Genomic DNA, 20,570 nt, shown 5'->3' with positions numbered 1-20,570 from the left:
GAAGAAATGAATAAAAAAAAAACACAATTTTTAATAATCTAATAACAAAAAACAATATATTATATACATTGTAGATCAACCACAAGTTGCAATGTCAAATATTAAAGGTACTATATAACTATTATTAAAAGTACATGCACACATGCAGCACTGCAGATAAAATAGTTATCAAAAGTATCAGGCTTATAGTTTAATACGCCAGACGCGCGTTTCGTCTACATAAGACTCATCAGTGACGCTCAGATCAAATAGTTTTAAAGCCAAAGAAGTACAAAGTTAGAGTGTTGATGACCCAAAATTCCAAAAAGTTGTGCCAAATACGGCTAAGGTAATATAAATGTCTGGGATAAGAAAATCCTTAGTATTTCAAAAAAATCATACTTTCGTAAACAGGAAATTTATAAAAAAAAAATACCATATAATTGATATTCATGTCAACACCGAAGTGCTGACTACTGGGCTGATACGCTCGGGGCCGAAAAGTCAAGCAGTAATGAAATCGACCGTGTGGTGTTATTAGTTACAGCCCGTAACAGAGTAGTGATCGAATTCGCGTTTCTTTACCGTCAGAATAAGTTACGTTATCGATAAACTTATTTCGGAAGTGATATAATTTAATTTTCTTCATCGACAAAATATTTCATGTCCAGCGTGTAAGTTTTCATTGTTTAAGTCGAAGTTTTTTTTAACACAGTAAAACATTTTTTATAATCAACCTCTGTCATTGGCATTGGCATTTTAACGGTAAAGGATCAAATACGAGATCTCCGAAATTTCTATCATTTGTTACGAGGAAATCATTATTCAATCGAACATATGTCTTTGTTCATGACACATATTATGAAATACAATTAAAGGAGTTGAAATGATCAAATACTTTCGAACTGACGGAAACAAAAATACATAATCTAGAATGTGTGTTCTGTCATAAACAATGGCTTCGTCGTGCGAATCGACGAGATCATGTTACATGTAACTAATCTTAGCTGAAGAAACAGTTGGTGCGACCTCGATAAAATCTTGATCAATTTAATATAAGCGATAAATATTCATGACTACAATGATAATGAATTTATTGGAGTCAAATCCACTGTTTCTACTGTAAACATGAACTCGTCGGTTAGTGCAATGAAGATACTTTTAAAGATTGAGATTGTTGGTTTATTCTTTTCACCTTCGAGGTATTAAAATTATTTCAGTGTTTATTTAAAGTTAAATTTATTTTCAAATCTCTTCTGTTTAAAATTGTCGAAACTTCCGTTTAAGATTTCTGTGGTAAACTATCTATTCTATTGTTAGGCCACACCAATTTGATTTCTTGTTCTACAGATTTTTGGACTCCAAATATTGGGGCGAGCGAGCGATTTGAAAATTTAAATAAAAAAATATTAAATTTGCAAATTTTTGAGGTGAAGCTTAAAAAGTAAAGGCGAGCGATTATAATTTTTTTTTGTAAACATAAAATAGTAGGTTTTGACTATATTAAAACTTGATTTATCACTTGTACCTTGACATTTCTTTAATTTATGAAGTATTTTTTCCCTGTTCAACAAGAAATAATTGAATAATTAAATCTGGTCCAAGTATGTGTGACTGACAATGAGACAATTCTCCATCCAAGTCATAATCAGGTTCAGAACTTCCCCTTAATGTTATGAATATCCCTTTTATGAAGGGTCAATATAAGTTATAATATATCATTTTTTTTGTAAAAACACTTTTAGTACAAAAGGGCTAATATTTTCCCAAAGAACTTTAATATCTATATGGTATTAAATGGTCAAAACATGTCCAAGAATTTTGTAATATTCCAGGACTTTAACCATGTTAACACATTTACTTTAACAGTTTAATATTATTCAAAATAAGTGGACCCAGTCTTTTAGAACAGTTGTTTAAAATATAATGTATTTCTCCTCTTTTTGAATAAAAAAAATCTAAGTTTTCAAAGGTTTTATATAGTAGCACTATACAAATCCTTAGTATTTCTATTTTCGTTTCTACAACAGTAAACATGGTAAAATGACCCCTTCAAGGCCATTGTCTGAGGGATAACCTGATAATAACAAACTTAGGTCAAAGTACGGCCTTTTACACAAGGCTTTGATCCAGACCAAACAGCAAGCTATAAGGGACCACAACTTAGTATTGTACACAATTCGAACAGGAAACCCAACGATCTAATTTATATTTCCAAACGGGAAAATACCAATGAACCACATCAACAAACGATAACTGCTGAACGACAGGTCCCTGAATCAATCAGGACAGGTGCACAAACCTGCAGCGGGTATGACCGTGAGCATACATTAAAATTGCAGTTGAAGGCAAATCCCTCACGAATCAAAAGTTCTTTGTACTTTATTTTAACAACGAACATTTTTTGATAGGGAATATAAGTCAGGGGGAAAGAAACCAGTGTTTTGTTCTGTACAGGTATTTCCGCTGTTATACATTTATTTCGGAGCACTCCCACTTGGAATAAATTGGTTTCATGCTGAAACAAATATTCTCACAGATGTTTACAGTGTTGTAGGGTGCTTATAGGTTTAAAGTCGTTATATAAAGGTTATACTGTGATTTTAAAAACAAATGTTGAGATCTTTTTATAATATTTACAAAAAAACGGTGTGGGAAATGGACACGATTACATTTCCGGATGCGGTAAGCGGCAATATAATAAAAATAAAAAAAATCTGTTTTTAAAAAAATAGGTGCGGGCGGGTCCGTCGAACAAGGAATTAAATTGGTGTGGCCTAAGGACCATTTTATAATAAATACTCTTTTGTACAAGAATACTTTCTTTATAGAAGTATAGATCTGCTGGTTATAGAATTTTTTTATAACTTTCATTATTGTGACGACACGCTATGAAATTCAGATTAATTTATAAATGAAGTTGTATATAAATTTTTGGTCATAAACAAAAAATCTTTTAAACAGGTCGACGAGTGCGTCAATGTTACAGTAGTCTGTTTACTGTAAGTTACTAAGCTTGGCCCGATTCATCTGTCATTTATGGAAACTTATTCACCCCTTTCTGAGACATTCATTTTTATTTCACCATCAGACATGGAGCTATATTTGTAACTAAAGGAAAACTCTCAAATTAAAGAAATTTGACATGATATACTGAAACTTTTTTATAATCAATTAAACGACTGCTTTTCTTAGATATGTGATTTTTCATGGTCAAACTTTTTCATTGTTAACGGACATTTTGAGATTTATTATTGTAAAAAAATTGTGTTTTTTTAAAGAAATCAACATTCAAAATTTAGAACTTCATGAACATGTACGGGGCTGAAATATTGCACATCTATGTATTACTTAAAATTGTACTTCGATCTGTTGCGTCCTTAAAATGTTCTGACCGTCCTAAGATTTAATGTACGGAAATGTTTCGGTAAATTAAATTCAAATCCGAATTGAATGTTTATGACACACAAAAAGAGAAACCAGAATCTCTTGATGACCAAACGTATGTACACGTTGGGGCGATTTAGAGCTTTTCAGAAGGAGTGAGATTCCACCCTTGTTGAAAGCATTGTGGAGACCTCTAGATTTTTAAATTCCCTCCGTTTTTCTCATGGATGGAGTGTGGTCTCTCTGTAAATTACCCCATATCTTTTCATTTTCCTATTTACCGAAGGTTCCATGTGAAAATTTCTATTGAATCATATCTGTTAAACTAAATGTACAAAACAGGCTCAAGAAAAGGCGAAATTTCTTTTTCAAACCCGAACTAGAAATCCATTTTTTTTTCTAATAGAGCACCTTACATTATCGTCAATGAGTTCAGGCATGTGAAAAATTATATAATCATACACAAGAAAGAAACCCTGAACAGGCTTTCAGCAATAATTTTTACCTATTTAATATTAAGTAAATATTAACATGTACATGTATTTGATAAAGTACAGATATAACAAAGAAACTGCCCGGTATCCGACGTAAGAGTATACTTTTTACTGCACGCGTAGTCGGTCACTACGAGGACACATTGTAGTCCGAAAAAATAAAGGACTTCATTCCTATCAAACACCTTTTTACTTGTTTACCAGTATATTTCTTTTAGTTTTGGGTAAAATTGTAAAGGAAATAATACTATCAATACGTCCTTCCATAAATCTTTTTTTTTCTGTTCTGACTTTGAAGAAATGACTACATTTCGCCCAATCGAAATGGTGCATGGACATATTTTATTTCATATTATAAGAATTATTTTCAATATTATCGGTATTAAACTTGATTATCGACACATGAAAGTTTGTCAGCATTGTCAATCTTTTTAACGTTTAAGTATCAATAGTTCGGTCACTACTCAATTAATTTTGTCGATAACGTAGCTAATTTTGACGGTAAAGAAACATCAATTCGATCACTTCTCTGTTACGGGCTGTACCAAAGTTACCAGGCTTCTAATTCAATATGCCAGACGAGCGTTTCGTCTACATAAGACTCACCAGTGACGTTCAGATCAAAATAGTTATAATTCCAAAGATATACAAAGTTGAAGAACACCGAGGACCCAAAATTCCAAAACGGTGTGCCAAATACGGCTAAGGAAATCTATTTCTGGGATAAGAAAATCCTTATAGTATTTCGAAAAATTCATATTTTTGTAAATAAAATACAAAATGCTGCATTAGTAACTTGAATCAAGGTAGGTTTTTCCCTATAAAACCACCATGTGCACTAAATCAAAACAGAACATAGCGTTAGGAAATTTGTATATTAATGGTGTTATTTCAATTATCTTAAAGACATGGCATGATTTTGTTTAACATAATTGAAGAGACATGGCATTTTGTTTAACATAATTGAAGTATGTGACATTCATTTTCACTGGATGTTACAGATGTTCGATACTTTCTGTACATTATTATTGTCTCTGAGATAATTGTAGAAAACCGAACAAGTCAACAGGTACCTGAAAAGGAAACATAAATATAATTAGCATATGATATCATCAAATGTATAATTCAATGTTAAAAAAACTTCAATACAAAAATTAACCAATCTTTCTGGATTCTAGTTGTTGATAGAAATTGATTACTAAAAATAAAAAAGAAACGCCGAAACAATTTTAAAACAAATGAGAAGAAATGGGAAAAATGTTCCTATTGTACAAAATACTCAAGATAGTGGATCTAGTATAGACAGAATTGTATACAGAATGTATAGACCTATGACACGATTTTCAGAAAAGGTATATTGTGAGCTATTGCACACTAAAATGTTTAACATATCTCGTAGCTAGTGCCCCTTTAAGGTTGCACACTTATCTGTACTCTGCATGGATAAAAATGATTTGACGGCGGTAAAACAGAAAGCGCGAGTATATGTACATTTAGCAAAGAAGGATCATAGACAGTTAGATAATTGACATAATGTCAAATTTTATACGTAAAGTTAGAGGATTTTGGGATATTTTAAAAGGTAAAAATAATAGAATTGCCCCTCAACAAATTATGAACCCCAAAAATAAGTCCGAACTATTTACGAAAGAGTGCTTGCAGACATTAGTGCTGTTTTAAGCAGCCACTTAATTCTTTTGGTAAGGATATCCCAATTAATTGTAATATGCAAGATGAGGTTAATGACTTTCTCTCGAGTATTGATAACGACGAAGTTTATCCTGACTCAAATATTTCAGTAAATATTGGTAGACCAACAAGTTAACTGCTCTACTTGTAAGGAACCTAAAGTCGCGTAAAGCTAGTGGCATCGACGAGATTCCTAATGAGTTCTTAAAATATGGCGGGGATGCGGTAGTGGATTCACTTGTTGATCTTTTCACAATAATTTCTGACCTCGAAACTGTACCTGATGATTGGCAAAAATGCATCATTCAACCATTACATAAATCAGGATCCGTTTTCGATATTGATAATTATAGAGGCATTCTTCTTACTTCAAATGTTTATAAAGTATATGCAAAAATTTTGGAAGAGCTGTAATGTCCCATTTGGAAGAAAACAATATTTTAGGCGAATTTCAGGGAACATTTCGAAAAAACAGAAGAACCGAGGACCATATTTTTATACTACAAGGTATTTGATCTATTCGTAAAATTAAAAAAACATAAAACGTTTCTCGCTTTTCTAGACCTATCCCAGGCGTTTGTTAGAGTCTGGCGAGATGGCATTTTCTAGTGCTAGCGAAACAGGTTTCTTCCACCAAGCATTTGGTCTTAAACAAGGTTGTGTTTTGTCTCCAACTGTTTTTTTTTTCTGTTTGAATGAATGAACTTGCAGAGATGCTTGAAACCAGTAATTTGGGCGTGGAGCTCCCCTCACAAATTTTGAACTTTTTAATGTTTGCTGATGATATAGTCCTTATCGGGAAGTCCGAGAAGGAACTACAGTGTCTGCTGGATATAACAGCCAAATTTGTATCTAAGTGGAATTTAAAGTTTAACCCAAACAAATCCAAAATTTTGATAGTAGGTAAACGCTTAGATAATCCTAAGAAATAGTAGCTAGGAAATGAGCATTTGGACGAGACTAATGAATATAAATATTTGGGAGTTTTTTTACCCGCACTTTGACTTTTGCTTACCATATCAATCATTTCTTAAAAGATACTTTCGACCACAAACTGAATTATATGACTTAACTACTTGATGCACACGGATCTTTTAATCGCATTTCATTTGGGGATGCTCTCTGGAACTCGGTCATCCGTGTACATAGGATCCTTTACTATAGATGATTTAGCTGATCTGTAAGAATAACATTTTCATGCCTTGTATATCATGTACTGTAGTACGACGCTAGATTAAAACTGACGTGGAAAGGTAACACCCGGCCACCGAAAGCTTCATTTTTATAAAGCCAAGGTGGTCGTGTGGTCTAGCGGGACGGCTACAGTGCAGGCTATTTTGTGTCACGATATCTCAGTAGCATTGGTTCGAATCCCGGCGAGGGAAGAACAAAAATTTGCGAAAGCAAATTTACAGATTTAACATTGTTGGGTTGATATTTAGACGAGTTGTATAGGTTATATTACTACGTATATATAAATATATATTTATTATATACCTAGTAGTAAATACAGATAAATTGTACGTGTAATCCAATCACTGCCAAGCGTGCTGTATCAGCCACTCGTGATGAGATCGATATCAGCACGGTTACAAAAGCTTTATCACACCTTTAATCTGTATGACGTCACGTCATCAATTGCAGTCACTGTTGAAGGCTTCATCAAATCCCTAATCTGTATGACGTCATTTCAAACCCCTTATCTGTATGACGTCACGTCATCAATTGCAGTCACTGTTGAAAACTTCACCAAATCCCTAATCTGTATGACGTCATTTCAAACCTCCTTATCTGTATGACGTCATGTCACATAAAAAACATCTACGTGAGGTATATGTATATAATAAAGTGTATATGATATGGCTTTTTCAATATCACACACCGTATCAACCCTCAACCAATATTATCCCTCGAGCATCTCTCGAGCAGAGCTCTCGGGATTATATTGAAAAAAGTCATATGATATTCTCTATATACAACTCGTTTAAACAGCAACCCTACAATGTTAGATCTGTATATTTGCAGATTTCGCAAATGTTTTGTTCTTTCCTCACCGGGATTCGAACCCATGCTACTGAGATATCGTGACACCAAATCGCCTGCACTGTAGCCGTCTCACTAGACCACACGACCACCTGGGCTTCACAAATAATAAAGCTTTCGGTGGCCGTGTGTTACCTTTCCTCGTCAGTTTTAATCTAGCGTCGTAGTACAGTAAATGATATATAAGGCATGGAGATGTTATTGTTACAAATCAGCTCAATTATCTATAGTAAAGGATCCTGCAAATTAATGTAAGATACAGTCACAGAAAATAATTATATTTATAAGTACTTCTGAGTCAGTGACAACTCTACAACAGATTTATCCATCGGATCACCAGCAATGATGGTGATACATGGCTGTGTACATTATGTATATACAACTCGTATATATATATATGAGTCTAAAAGATTGTGTAACAATACCGATCAATAGATGGAAAACAAAACACTAAAAAGTGTTGAATATTATCGCACAAAGATGGAAAAACTGAACAGATGATATAAATTATATAATAACTGCAATAATTTCGGCTCCACAAATGGCCTTCCCCAGTGACAAAAGTTTTAACAATACTGATACATAATGTATAGGGTGTAAAAATAGATCAGTAATAATACAGGTAAGTTTTGGTAGATTGATTTTAATCCAAAATTCTGAATATCATAATATAAACATTAGACTGTAAATTTAATTATTTCTTTCTATTGATTCCATCTGGATGGAGGACACCCAGTTTTTTAATCCAAAACTTCTCCCGATTCTCTCTTTGCCTATTTTGCCATGTACAATCCTGTTCGATCACAAGGATTTTCATGTGATCAAAATCTTTCAGATTGTGATCTGGTAACCTGAAGTGTTGGCTGACAGGAATATACGGTTTTTTTTTGTGAGGTCACTCCTGTGGCCATTACGGCGTTTGTGAAATGGCTGCATAGATTCATCAACATATTGGAGACCCCATATAGGACACTCAAGAACGTAAATCCTTTTTGAGCTTTTGCAGTTGACATTGCAGAAGATCTTGTATGTCTTTTCTGTGGTCTTACTGTGAAATGTTGATGAATGCTGCAATTGGTTGCAAAAGAGGGACGAATGATACCAAAGGGACAGTCAAACTCATAAATCTAAAACAAACTGATAACGCCATGGCTAAAAATGAAAAAGACAAACAAACAACAGCACACATGACACAACATAGAAAACTAAAGAATAAACAACACGAACCCCACCAAAAAACTAGGGGTGATCTCAGGTGCTCCGGAAGGGTAAGCAGATCCTGCAACATTTGCAGCGCTTATCCCCACAAGGCTGGCAATTACCTACAGTATGGTTAGGTTTGGAAAGGTCAGCACGGACAAGTATATTTCTCAGGCTGTTAGGTTGTTTGAAGGCAATCATGGGAGGCTCAGGAAAGATTTTGGATAACTACGAATGTTTCTCGATTTCTGTCCAATGATCACTAATGGTCTGGAAACTATTTCTCAGGCATGGATGGTAAGTGAGCACACATGGGATTCTTTTACTTTTCTGTTTTTCTTTGTAAGTTAGCAGACTGCTTCTGGGGATGGATTCCGCTTTTCGAAAACTATTTTTTGATGTTTTTGTGTTTATATCCCCTTCTTTTCAAATGTCCTTTGGGCTGCCCAGACGTTGTTTTGCAGTGTCTTCAGAGGAGCAGATTCGCCTTATTCTGAGAGCTTGGCTGTATGGAATGCTCTTCGTGCCGTGTGGAGGATGGCAACTTTCAGGTGACAAGTATTGATGAGTATCTGTAGGTTTAGAGTATATATCTGTGTTTATTATACCTACAGAGAGGGGGCTAGATGTATCAAGGAAGTTTATGGTGGAATTATATGTTTCATGGGTGAATTTGATGGTAGGGTGTTGATTGTTAGCATTTGTTATAAAAGTTTTTAATTCTTGGTCTCCCTTGTCCCATTTCATGTCAACGTCATCAATGAATCGATATCAGGAAAGCGGTTTTTCGGTGGAGCACTCCAGCAGTTGCTTTTCAACTTTACCCATGAATATATTGGCATAAGATGGAGCCATTTTGTACCCATAGCAGTGCCATATGTCTGTAAATAGTGTTCTCCTTGGAATGTGAAGTTGTTCTTTTTCAAGACCATAGTAAGCATTTTTACTAAGCATTCAGTAGGTGGGAATTTTAAGAGATCGAGAGTCCCAAATTTCTCTACATGCTTCAATTCCATCCGCATGGGGAATATTCGTATAGAGGGAGGTGACATCCATTGTGACAAGAGTAGTATTGGCAGGTAGAGGGTTTAAATCCTGCATTTTTAGTAGGTAATCTGTAGAATCTTTTATAAATAAAGACAACAGTAGTATACCGCTGTTCAAAACTCATAAATCTATGGACAAAAAACAAAATTGGGGTAACAAACTAAAACTGAGGACGCATTAAATATTAGAGGAGAACAACGACACAACATTAAAAGGTAACACACACAGCAACGGACTAAGCATTAGACAAAATCCGATGAGAATAACCAATATAACATCAAAACAAAATACATGAATTTGGGATAGAAAAGTACCGTGACACGTCTTATAGTAATGTGAATTCACACTGAAATATAGGAGAAAACAAACGACACAACGGAAACACAACTTAAAAATGTTACACACACAGAAACGAACTATGATATAACAATGGCCATTTTCCTGACTTGGTACAGGACATTTTTAAAGAAAAAATGGTGCGTTGAACCTGGTTTTGTGGCATGCCAAACCTCTTTGATGGCATTGTTAAATATAACATTAAAATGACAACATAATAATACAGGACTACAATACAAATAAATAGGAGAACGTATTAGGCAAAGAAACACATGAATAATAGATAAACAAAAGGCATCAGGTTTAAAATTCATTACGTCAAAAACGCGCCTCGTCCAAACAAGACTTACCAGTGACGCCCAGATATAAAAGTTCGAAAGTCCAAAAAAGGGTACAAAGTTGTACAGCTCTGAGGATCAAAAGTTGAAAAAGGTTGTGCCAAATACGGCTAGGGTTTTCTGCTTGTGATAAGAACATCCTTATTATATAGAACAATTTATGCTATTGCAAACAGTAAATTTTATCAAATGAATATAAAAGATTTACATGATAAAACTGACGTTTTAACTAATTACAGAAAACAAAACCCGAATACAATTGTCATAATACATTGAAGACCAACACAGAAAATAGACACACCCGACTCAGTCCAGGCCTGGACGCAAAAAGTCATAACAATGACGTCACATACGAAGTGGTGAAAAGGCACAATATTACGTCATGCAGACATTTGAATTTCTGAAACAGCACAAAAATGACGTCATACTTGAAAAATTATATCTAAAAAATAAGATAAAAATAAGATTGATTTAAGATTATAATAGAACTAAATACTGATATTACATTTAAACACAGTGCACATTGCAATACTAATTAATAGCAATTAACTATATTTATATATATGTCCGGTTTGTTTTGAATCTAACTTCAAACATGAAAATCGTACAGATTACGTTGAACAAAATCAAAACTAATAAATGAAGGCGGTGATTAATTTTCTTTATCATAACACATGAATTTAATAGAAAAGACGTCAACCAATTTGAAAAAATCCTAAGAAAATTACAAATATAACATCAAACTAAATACATGAATTTGGGATAGATAAGTACCGTAACACGTCTTAGTAATGCGAATTCACACTCAGTAAAACAGTCACAATCGGGAATGAGTCACGTTCGGTAATTAAAAGATTAGACGACGTAATGACAAAGCACAATCTAACATGTGGTAAAAATGTCCTTAGCTAGTTTGGTCAAAGACACATCATATGGATCAACTAATTCGAAATGGTGTCCATAAAATTTACGGAGTGTCAATTTTAATCTGTCCTCCTCATAACTTTGTTGAAGCAGTTTCTGTGTAAGGAGCACACTTCTGTATATGAAGTCCGTATAGTGTGAACATGCACGAGAATAACGTATCAATTGTGATATGTAATCACCATACGATGGGGCAGAGGGTATGTTACTGCTGAGAAATGGGAAATTGATAATTGGGAAGTTGAAATCGTCCCGTTTATCATAGATTTTCGTGTGAAGTCGTCCATCTGCGTCAATATTGAGGAAAAGATCAAGGTATGAAGCAGTCCTTCTAGTATCAGTAGTATCCTTAATTTCAAGTTCGCTGGGATATATGAGATGTAAGTATTGGCTGAAATATGGGTTATTCAATGATAGAACATCATCAATATATCGGAAAGTAAAATTAAAGAATTTCGCAAGGTGCTTTTTCTTTTTGTCTTTTAGAAGGTTCTGAATGAATTCTGCTTCATATGAGTACAAAAACAAATCGGCCAGTAGGGTGCACAATTAGTACCCATTGAAATACCGACTGTCTGTTGAAATATAAATCCTCCAAACTCAACAAATATATTGTCGATCAAAAAGTCCAGCATTTTGATAATATCTTCTTCAGTATATTTTCTGGAAGATTCAGTGTGATTCTTGACAAAATATGAATTATTGTAACCCATAACCAGAAATTTGTATCTACGATTCCCATTTTTATAGAAAAAGCTCTGTTTTATGAGATGGTGAAGTCGATCTTTCAACTGAGCATGGGGAATAGTAGTGTATAGCGTAGAAAAATCGAAAGTCTTTATGTTGCTGCAAAATTGCAAAGATTGTGATCAAAGATTAAGCAGTAGATCTTTCGAATTTTTGAGAATCCACATCTATTTAACACCACTGGTAGAATATATCTCATCACAATATTTTTGAAGTCCATCTTTAACTGTAGAAAGAATAGTAGTCAGTACTTTAGAAAGATGTTTAGTCGAACATTTTGAAGAACCAGCTATGTATCGTTCTTTACATGGAGTTTGTGTAATTTAGGTATCCAGTATAAGAAAGGTAAATTTTCTTCGTTTTCTTTGATGTTGATACCAAAAGAAAGAAGGACAGATTTATGATTTTGTAAAATGTCGTCCTTGGTAAATGATGTTAAAGAATATGTAGGGTTACCAGTACTTCTATTTATTCCAAGCTCTGTTGTGAGACATTGCAAATAATGTTTTTTACATATGAAGACAATATTATTGGAGGCTTTATCTGCTGGAACAACGACATATTTGTCATGCAAAGAGGATAAAGCATCCACAACATCCGGATTCTTGAAAGGGTTAGTAACTCTTGTACTCATATTACATCGTAGTTTTTGTATGCGACTCTGAATGCATGATCGAATAGCTTTGATCCATTCAGACAAAGTGTCCAGTTCTGGTTCGTCTGGTTCGCGCTTTACCCTTTTCCTTGCATAGTCCTCAACTGCATCCATCAGTAACTTGAAATTCTTTTTCCAGTTGATGGGCTGGGGGATTCTATATTTTGGTCCCTTGGCTAACAACTCTCTAAGTTGTTCATTGGTAACGATGCCAAGGTCACCAGTAATAACATGACCAGCTGGACTATATGTGTATTGTGACGATGCACATGAGCAATCCGGAGGCTTGGATTTCGTATCTTTGAGGTTAAAGGCCTCTAAAACTCTCTTGTAGTTGAAAATCGTGGATGCAATATACTTGGTGTAAGTATAAGAAATAACAGGCAAGTTTTCTATATGAGGTCGAAGATAGTAATCAACGAATTCAGATATTTTTTCGGTGGAATGACCATTAGCTGAGACGATTGGTCTTCCTGGGTTACCAGGTTTATGAATTTTAGGGAGCAGGTAGAATCGCCCTGGGTTGGTGTTCTCGAAAGTATCGTAAGATCCGTCCTAAGTCACATCCTAAAACCAATTTTAGGATGGACTTAGGATCAGTTTAGGACACTCTTAAGTTGTGTCTAGAAGCTATCTCAGACGCATCTTATGTTAGGACGTCCTAAACATATCCTAAGTGCGAAATTTTAAATCGTTTAAGTAATTTTGTTATTAAACATTATTAATGACGAAACAAATTAATAAAACAGTTTATGAATTTTATAATTATATGTATAAAATTATATGCATGATTTCAAATGTAATTATAAAATTAGATAATAAAGGATTGTAAATATAAATTGGAAAACAATTTGTTTTGAAATGAGAATTTGAATTTGTAGTGTCATCGTATCGTGAAACACGAAGTTTAAAGTTGAACATCATGCAGAATTTCTTTATATACGAGTTTATAACCAATAGTGCGTTTCATTTCATGTTTATCTACAGGTAAAAAAAATAGCAAAAAGTGAATTTCAAGCTTTATTAAGTTAGGATGAAGATAGGATGATCTTAAGACACCTAATTAGGTGTCCTAAAGTTAGGACGAAAAATGCGATATCCTAAGTTTAGAGAGCTTCAAGAACACGACTTAGGACAAAGACTTGTCATAAGTTGGTCTTGAGACACGTCCTAGTCCTAAGATAGCTTCTAGAACACCACCGCAGGTTTAGAATCTTCAGGTTTTAAATATTTGAGAGTATCTATATCAATGATGTTATTGTCACACATTTCCTTTAAACATTCTGTTATTAACTCACTGAATTGGAGGGTGGGTCCGAAGTAAGTTTTTTTGTAAAACCGGTCATCATCTAATTGGCGAATGGCCTCTTGGACATAGTTAGATTTGTCCATGACGACAACTGCACTCCCTTTGTCTGCAGGTTTAATAACAATGTCGTCATTATCTCTCAAATTTGTTAAAGCCACACGTTCAGTTTTTCCATCTTTGTGCGATGATATTCAACACTTTTTAGTGTTTTGTTTTCCATCTATTTATCGGTATTGTTACACAATCTTTTAGACTCAAATAAATTTTCCTGTTTGTGTAGTATTGTCAATTTTGATGATCCAATACCTATTAAGTTTACTGGTTGGCAGATTCTTAACTTGACTGATCTTGACTGAGATCAAAATTTATACTTTTCTTCGACTATAGCGTTTAAGTAACAAGTACTTAGTCTTTCAAAGTCTATCATAAGATAAAACCTGAAAAAATACTCTAGAAATATGTAAATAAAGATCTTCATTTATGGTAAAATGATGAGACGAAAGTTTTTACATGGTGTTATCTTATATTCTATTTTTATTGTGATATTTTACACTGTGTATTCTTGTTATTTCATTGTTTGATAGTGTTCAAGATTTCCAATGTTTGTGTCCGATGAATCTTACCTTGATCAGTTCCACATACTAATGTATTAGCCTATATGATTCCCCATCCTGTAAGCAGTGGCCAGAACTGATATAAATAAACTGTAAAAGTAAGTAAATAAGACAACTATTATATAAAATTTTCATTCCAATCTAATTAAAAACCGATCTCTCATCGCTCCTGTTTCTGATATGTCGCGTGGGAGATCTAACGAAACCCGCTTTGAGGTCACATGTGAGTGACCTCGTAGGTGTGTCTTTTTCGACCAATGAAATTGAGTCTTCCACGATCTTGGAAGTTTAAAGTAAGGCAAAGGGATGTAACTCATTTTATTTACGACGAAATCGTCAGTCAAAATAATTCATAAACTTTTTTGATTGGCTTATTAATAGGTCGTCAACTCATTTGCATATCTTTATAAATTCGTAACTTTTAGTTCACTCACATGTGACCTCAAAGCGGGTTTCGTTAGATCTCCCACGCGACATATCAGAAACAGGAGCGATGAGAGATCGGTTTTTAATTAGATTGTTTTCATTCGAGTATTAAAAATATCACACAAAATAGACATTTGTTGTAATGACAACTAAGCAAGCCTCTGAGACCATCATTATAGAACCTTTTAAACTATTGTTAAAAAAAATATCGAGTACCTATCTAAATGTAGGTTTATATTGTAAAATATTATTGTCTATTATTCAATCTTTTGGTACCATGAACACGTTTCAATTAACTGTAACAAAAAACAATCAGCAAAATAAAAGACTTGTTAAATTAGTACTCACATCCAACCTGTTTGACTGTCTTGAGAAATTTTTCATATTTAGGTGGATCAGGCTTGTAGTTGTCACGATAGTATTGATTATCTATCCCGCCTTGTTGGTTGGGTTGCTGTCTTTGGTTCAAGTACTGCTCAGGTTGTTGATGGTATCCATTTAGAGACATGGTTTGTACTTGATTAGTAAACTGAGGAAATTGCTGTTGGATTTGTTGCATTTGTTCAGTAGTCATAGCTGAATTTGGTAGTTGATTTTTCATTGAATGAAGTTGTTGAAGTAAAATATTTTGTTGTTGGTCGAAATCTGATTGATGAGAATTTTGATTAACGTCACCAAGAGTGTTTGGATACTGGTGACTAGGGTTACTTAGGCGTGCTTCCGGGTGTGACACATACTGTTCATGGAAATTCTGGCCTTGAATCACATAGGCATCAACTGACCACCCATAACTAGCAAAAGCTAGTGTTACTGTCCATAGTATCAGATGGCACACTGTCTTCCTACGGAAAATATAATACATCTGCATAAATACCCAATATATAACAAAGTTAATCAATATTGACGTAGTTTCATCAGAATAGGATAGATAATTCAAATTAGGCTGGAAAAAAAATAGAAATTTGATACCAAACGTTTACAGATATGCTGCTTAAATTGTGTTCATTAGAATTTTTCATGGAAAACTTTTAAGTTAAAATTTATGATAAACAAAAAAACTTGTTTTCTTTCCAACCGTCCAATCATTTTCGTTCCTCGAAGATGATTTTCCATGTGTGTGTTTCTGTTTGTTTGTTTGTTTGCTTTTTTGTTTGTTTGGTTTATATATATATTTTTTTGGGGGGGGGGAACCATATACCATGTATACACATGATTGTCTGATGTTTATTTAAATGTTTGGTTTTGTTTTGTGGTTTTTCTTCATTGTTTTGTGTGCAGGTGGTCCCCGTACTTTTTATTTTATTGAATCTCCCTTTATGTTCGTTTAGTTAATCCACTGGTGATATAGATATATTTTTTCAAAACTCGGGGCAATATTGACCTTGCTACATAGCTTGTATAGTACTGGTCTGTTTTTGATTATTGTATTTTGCCCTTAAAATCGCTTTTTTTTTTTCGTTGGGTTGACATACAGCTATTTTCATTCATATGTACACCTTTTTAAGATTCTATACACCATGTATTATAGACATACAATTCATAGTAGCAGAGAATCTGACATAATCATTTCACCCAAATGAACGATCAATTAACGACTAACAAGATGTATTATTACATATAAGTTATAAGATACTGGCCAAATGGTGAAACCTTAAGGGCATACGATACAGTTTTGATCCTATATTGAAATTTTGATGAAAATTTGCATATTGGAAATTTTTGCCTGATTTAATCAAATATGTCATAAAAAAATATACCTTTATTTGCTACTTTTTGAGTAAAATGAGGTCGAAATTTGATATATTTGCTCAAAATTCAGATTTGAGGACGTATATTTCGTTCCGATAGAAATACATAACTTTTTTGTTTTAAAAATAAACCCAAGCTGTTTTGTTTTAAGTTATTTGTAAATTCTGTTTTATATAAATCTCCTTTAAGCTTGTGTAATTTGTTCTTCCGAATAACTCATATTAATTAAATGTTCACGAAAGTAGAAAAAAAACAAAATTGTTTGCTGTATATTTATCAAATTTCAAAAACTTGCACTATTGACGCTTTCATGAAAATTGGCATACATTATCGGGCGTATGACATTTGCGCCGATTTTAAAAATGTTCATTCTTTCATTTGAGCCGATTTCATTTTTTCATTTGCGCCGATTTTATATTTGCTTCCTATTAGATTTACAGGTAAGTTAATACTTGTACGTGTACTATACCATTGGTGAAATCTGGTTATAAATGTTGTTCACTTTTGTTTAAGTTAATTTTGATTCATATTGTTCTGAAACTTCGTTGTAACATTATTGACATATTGCACACTGAAACGAGCCAAGGAGTCAATTCTTTGATCATCGATGGCTATACATTTCGGAAGGTCAGTGTCCTGAAACATAACAACATATCTTACAAAGTACCATAAAATCGTTTAAAGCCAGAGTCACCACGGATTCAGCTGATGGTCTGACTATTGTCAAAACACAGAACGAGCACAACCATGTAGCAGTTGACCGAAAGACAGAGGCTAAAGAACTACGGGTACGGCCAAGGAAAAAGTCTGGAGATGTATCTTGTTGGCTTTCTTCCACCTCCCCGTGGTGAGCAGGGGACAACAGTTATATACATGTTATAATTGACAATTCATTACATTTGTACAAGTGGCTAATGGAAGAGGTCTATAATGATAAATGAAAAATAAAATGACTTGGATGGAGAGTTGTTTCATTGGCACTCATCCCACATCTTCTTTTATCTATTCACCTGTAATTTACCTGTAATTCACCTGTAATTCACCTGTTAAAAAAATCGGCGCAAATGAAAATAAAAATCGGCGCAAATGAAAGAAAAAATCGGCGCAAATGAAATGCAGATCGGCGCAAATGCAAAACGCCGACATTATCTTCTAACAAAATCAAATCAAATGGCGTTTTAAAAAAGAGGGGTTCATGAACTCGTTTTCTCCCTTAAGGGCATACGATATATGCTGATAAATACTTTCGAGTTAATGCATCGTGAATTGTTTAGTTTAGACCTTTTTTATTTTTACGTTTTAGTATGTTATAAGTCGAATATGAGAATATGAGTCAAATCCGTGAACATGAATTTGACAGCTAGTGCCCCTTCTACTTGAAATTTTACATTGTTTACTGATTCGTTGAAACTTGGTTTGGAACTATGTTTCAGTTTATGTTGGGTGATATTAGTTTGATATTTTGAATACCTTGTCTTTTTGTTATTTGGTTTTAAGCTATGTACTGACTTTAAGAGTCAGGTTCTTTTCAAAATATGAGACAGTAAATACTAAAGGGATTTGGCTAAATGTTGGAGAACATGAAATACGTGTAGATATTCACATCCTTATGTTTATTTGGTAAATAGATGTTTCATAAGCAGTCATGAAAATCTCCTGGCTTTTATGTAAAGGTCAGATGATATTTGACAGACTATACCTATGTTAATTGAGAACCTGGCGCAATTCCGAAAACTTAAAGCTGCCTATGAAATACTAGTATAAAACGAGAACCCTGCCAGAAAAACATTACTTTTGTACGCTCCCAATCATTTGTTGTTTACAACATACATTGTTGACGATTTACACATAGCACCATCGAAGCTGACCAAATTGACATGTACAACTCTTTAGAAAATTCGAATTCTTTTTTTCTGGAAAATTGCAATAACTGATGTGCTAATATGTTGCATTAAGAGTTTTCTTGAGATGAAAACAAATAATATATTACCCAGATTCCAAAGCAACGCTGACATTTAGAGCAATGTAAGAAATATTGATATTCAAAAATAAGATGTATGCAGGATAAAAACATAAACACTTTAGTAAAAAAAGTGTTTTAATATTGGAATACATTTAATGTCGGAAAAGGGTTGGTGGTGTTTGATATGGGATCATATATAGGTTTGGTATATGTGGAGATAAAAAGTAAGATTGTAGAATTCATTTAAAAGCAGCGATTTTCATCAGTTCTTATAGAAGCCATTTATTTTATTTTTAATAAAAAGCAGAGAAATTAAAAATAATATTGATTTTTGATGTTTTGTTACAAATCTAAATGCGACATTAAGTTGATACACAGACACCGACATTATTAAAAGAAGTTTGATTGTGTAGTTATCCTTTATCAGCAATATTGTTATATGCTGTCGAGCAGTTCTGTAAAATATCAAAATCAAATTACTTTCTGAGAAACTTCAATATTTAATTTTTTACCAAATAAAATAAGAAATTCATTAAGAAATCAAAATATAAATAAAATATATGAAAGTGTTAATTTCTCACCTATTTGGACACGACATCCTACATTTACCAAAGGCCAAATATAACACTAGATCTGAATTAACTGCCATGTCCTGTGGACATTTCACTTCATGGTGTTACATGTGTATTGATGGGGTAATCATTATATCTGGATATGTTTTACATCAAAGGAATTACATCTTGTTGCACTATTTGGTGCGCAATAACACAAGCCAGAAAATAATTTTGAACAGATATATCATGTTAAGGAGGGGTATTTGCGAAAAATACCAGTCGAGAGAGTGTTAAATTTCACGAGCCGTAAGGCGAGGGAAATTCATTCTCAAGACTGGTATTTTTCGCAAATACCCCTCAATAACATGATATATCTGTTTAATTACACCGAATGTTAATGTACTAAAACGCATTGATGATCGCGACGTTACAAGCGTCCAGTCGGATAGAGTATTTTTTGGCAAATACCACGGCAGAGAGGGTAAAAAAGGCATATCCTTTTAGCAAATACCCCGGCGGCGTTAAAAATGAACGATATTCATTTGATAACAGTAAATTGGTGAAAAATACACTGGCTATTAACCAATCAAAACCCCGGATTCTTACATAAGGTGTAATTACATTTTCAATTTCTTAATTTGAACTCATTTATTCCCAGTATAACTCTACAACACTGATTTGAAAAATGTTCATTTTGAATCATTACTTAAATAGGGCTGTTTTAAAATTCTTCAACGACGTTGAGCAAAGTTTGCAAAATTTTTCATCGAAATGACGACTTAAATAAATAATAAGTATCTGAAAGACAATGTAAAGAAGTACTTAGACACTGACGTTTGGTTTGCTTAAGAATTGTCTGATAACCTGATATTGTTAGAAATAAATACTCGAAATTCGCTGAAATTGCTAAAAATTGCAATTTGAGCTATATTTAGCAGTCTATTAAGAATTCGACAAAACATGTTAATATATGTTTTGTTTGACGCTATTTTTTTTATGCAATTATGCAATCTGCGAGATCTGTCGATCATGCCAATATTTTTCGTGGCGTGGGTAAAATCCGTCCGGTCAACTTGTTTCCTGGAGAACATTTTTTTTTACTGAAAAAAATATATT

General features: G+C 33.6%; 1 long non-coding RNA gene across 1 annotated transcript; it reads right to left on the bottom strand.

The window, feature by feature from the left end:
• Positions 1 to 24: 24 nt before the first annotated feature.
• LOC143064567 (uncharacterized) lies at positions 25 to 19,590 on the bottom strand. Its single transcript, XR_012975278.1, has 4 exons — positions 19,482 to 19,590; positions 15,537 to 16,030; positions 14,772 to 14,852; positions 25 to 4,933 (listed from the first exon to the last, which is right to left on the bottom strand). It is a non-coding gene; the product is annotated as an uncharacterized LOC143064567 (long non-coding RNA).
• Positions 19,591 to 20,570: the final 980 nt, after the last annotated feature.

Source organism: Mytilus galloprovincialis, chromosome 2, assembly GCF_965363235.1.
Source record: "Mytilus galloprovincialis chromosome 2, xbMytGall1.hap1.1, whole genome shotgun sequence".
In the NCBI taxonomy this organism is placed as follows: domain Eukaryota; kingdom Metazoa; phylum Mollusca; class Bivalvia; order Mytilida; family Mytilidae; genus Mytilus; species Mytilus galloprovincialis.
This window is presented reverse-complemented; position numbering and strand designations above follow the sequence as displayed.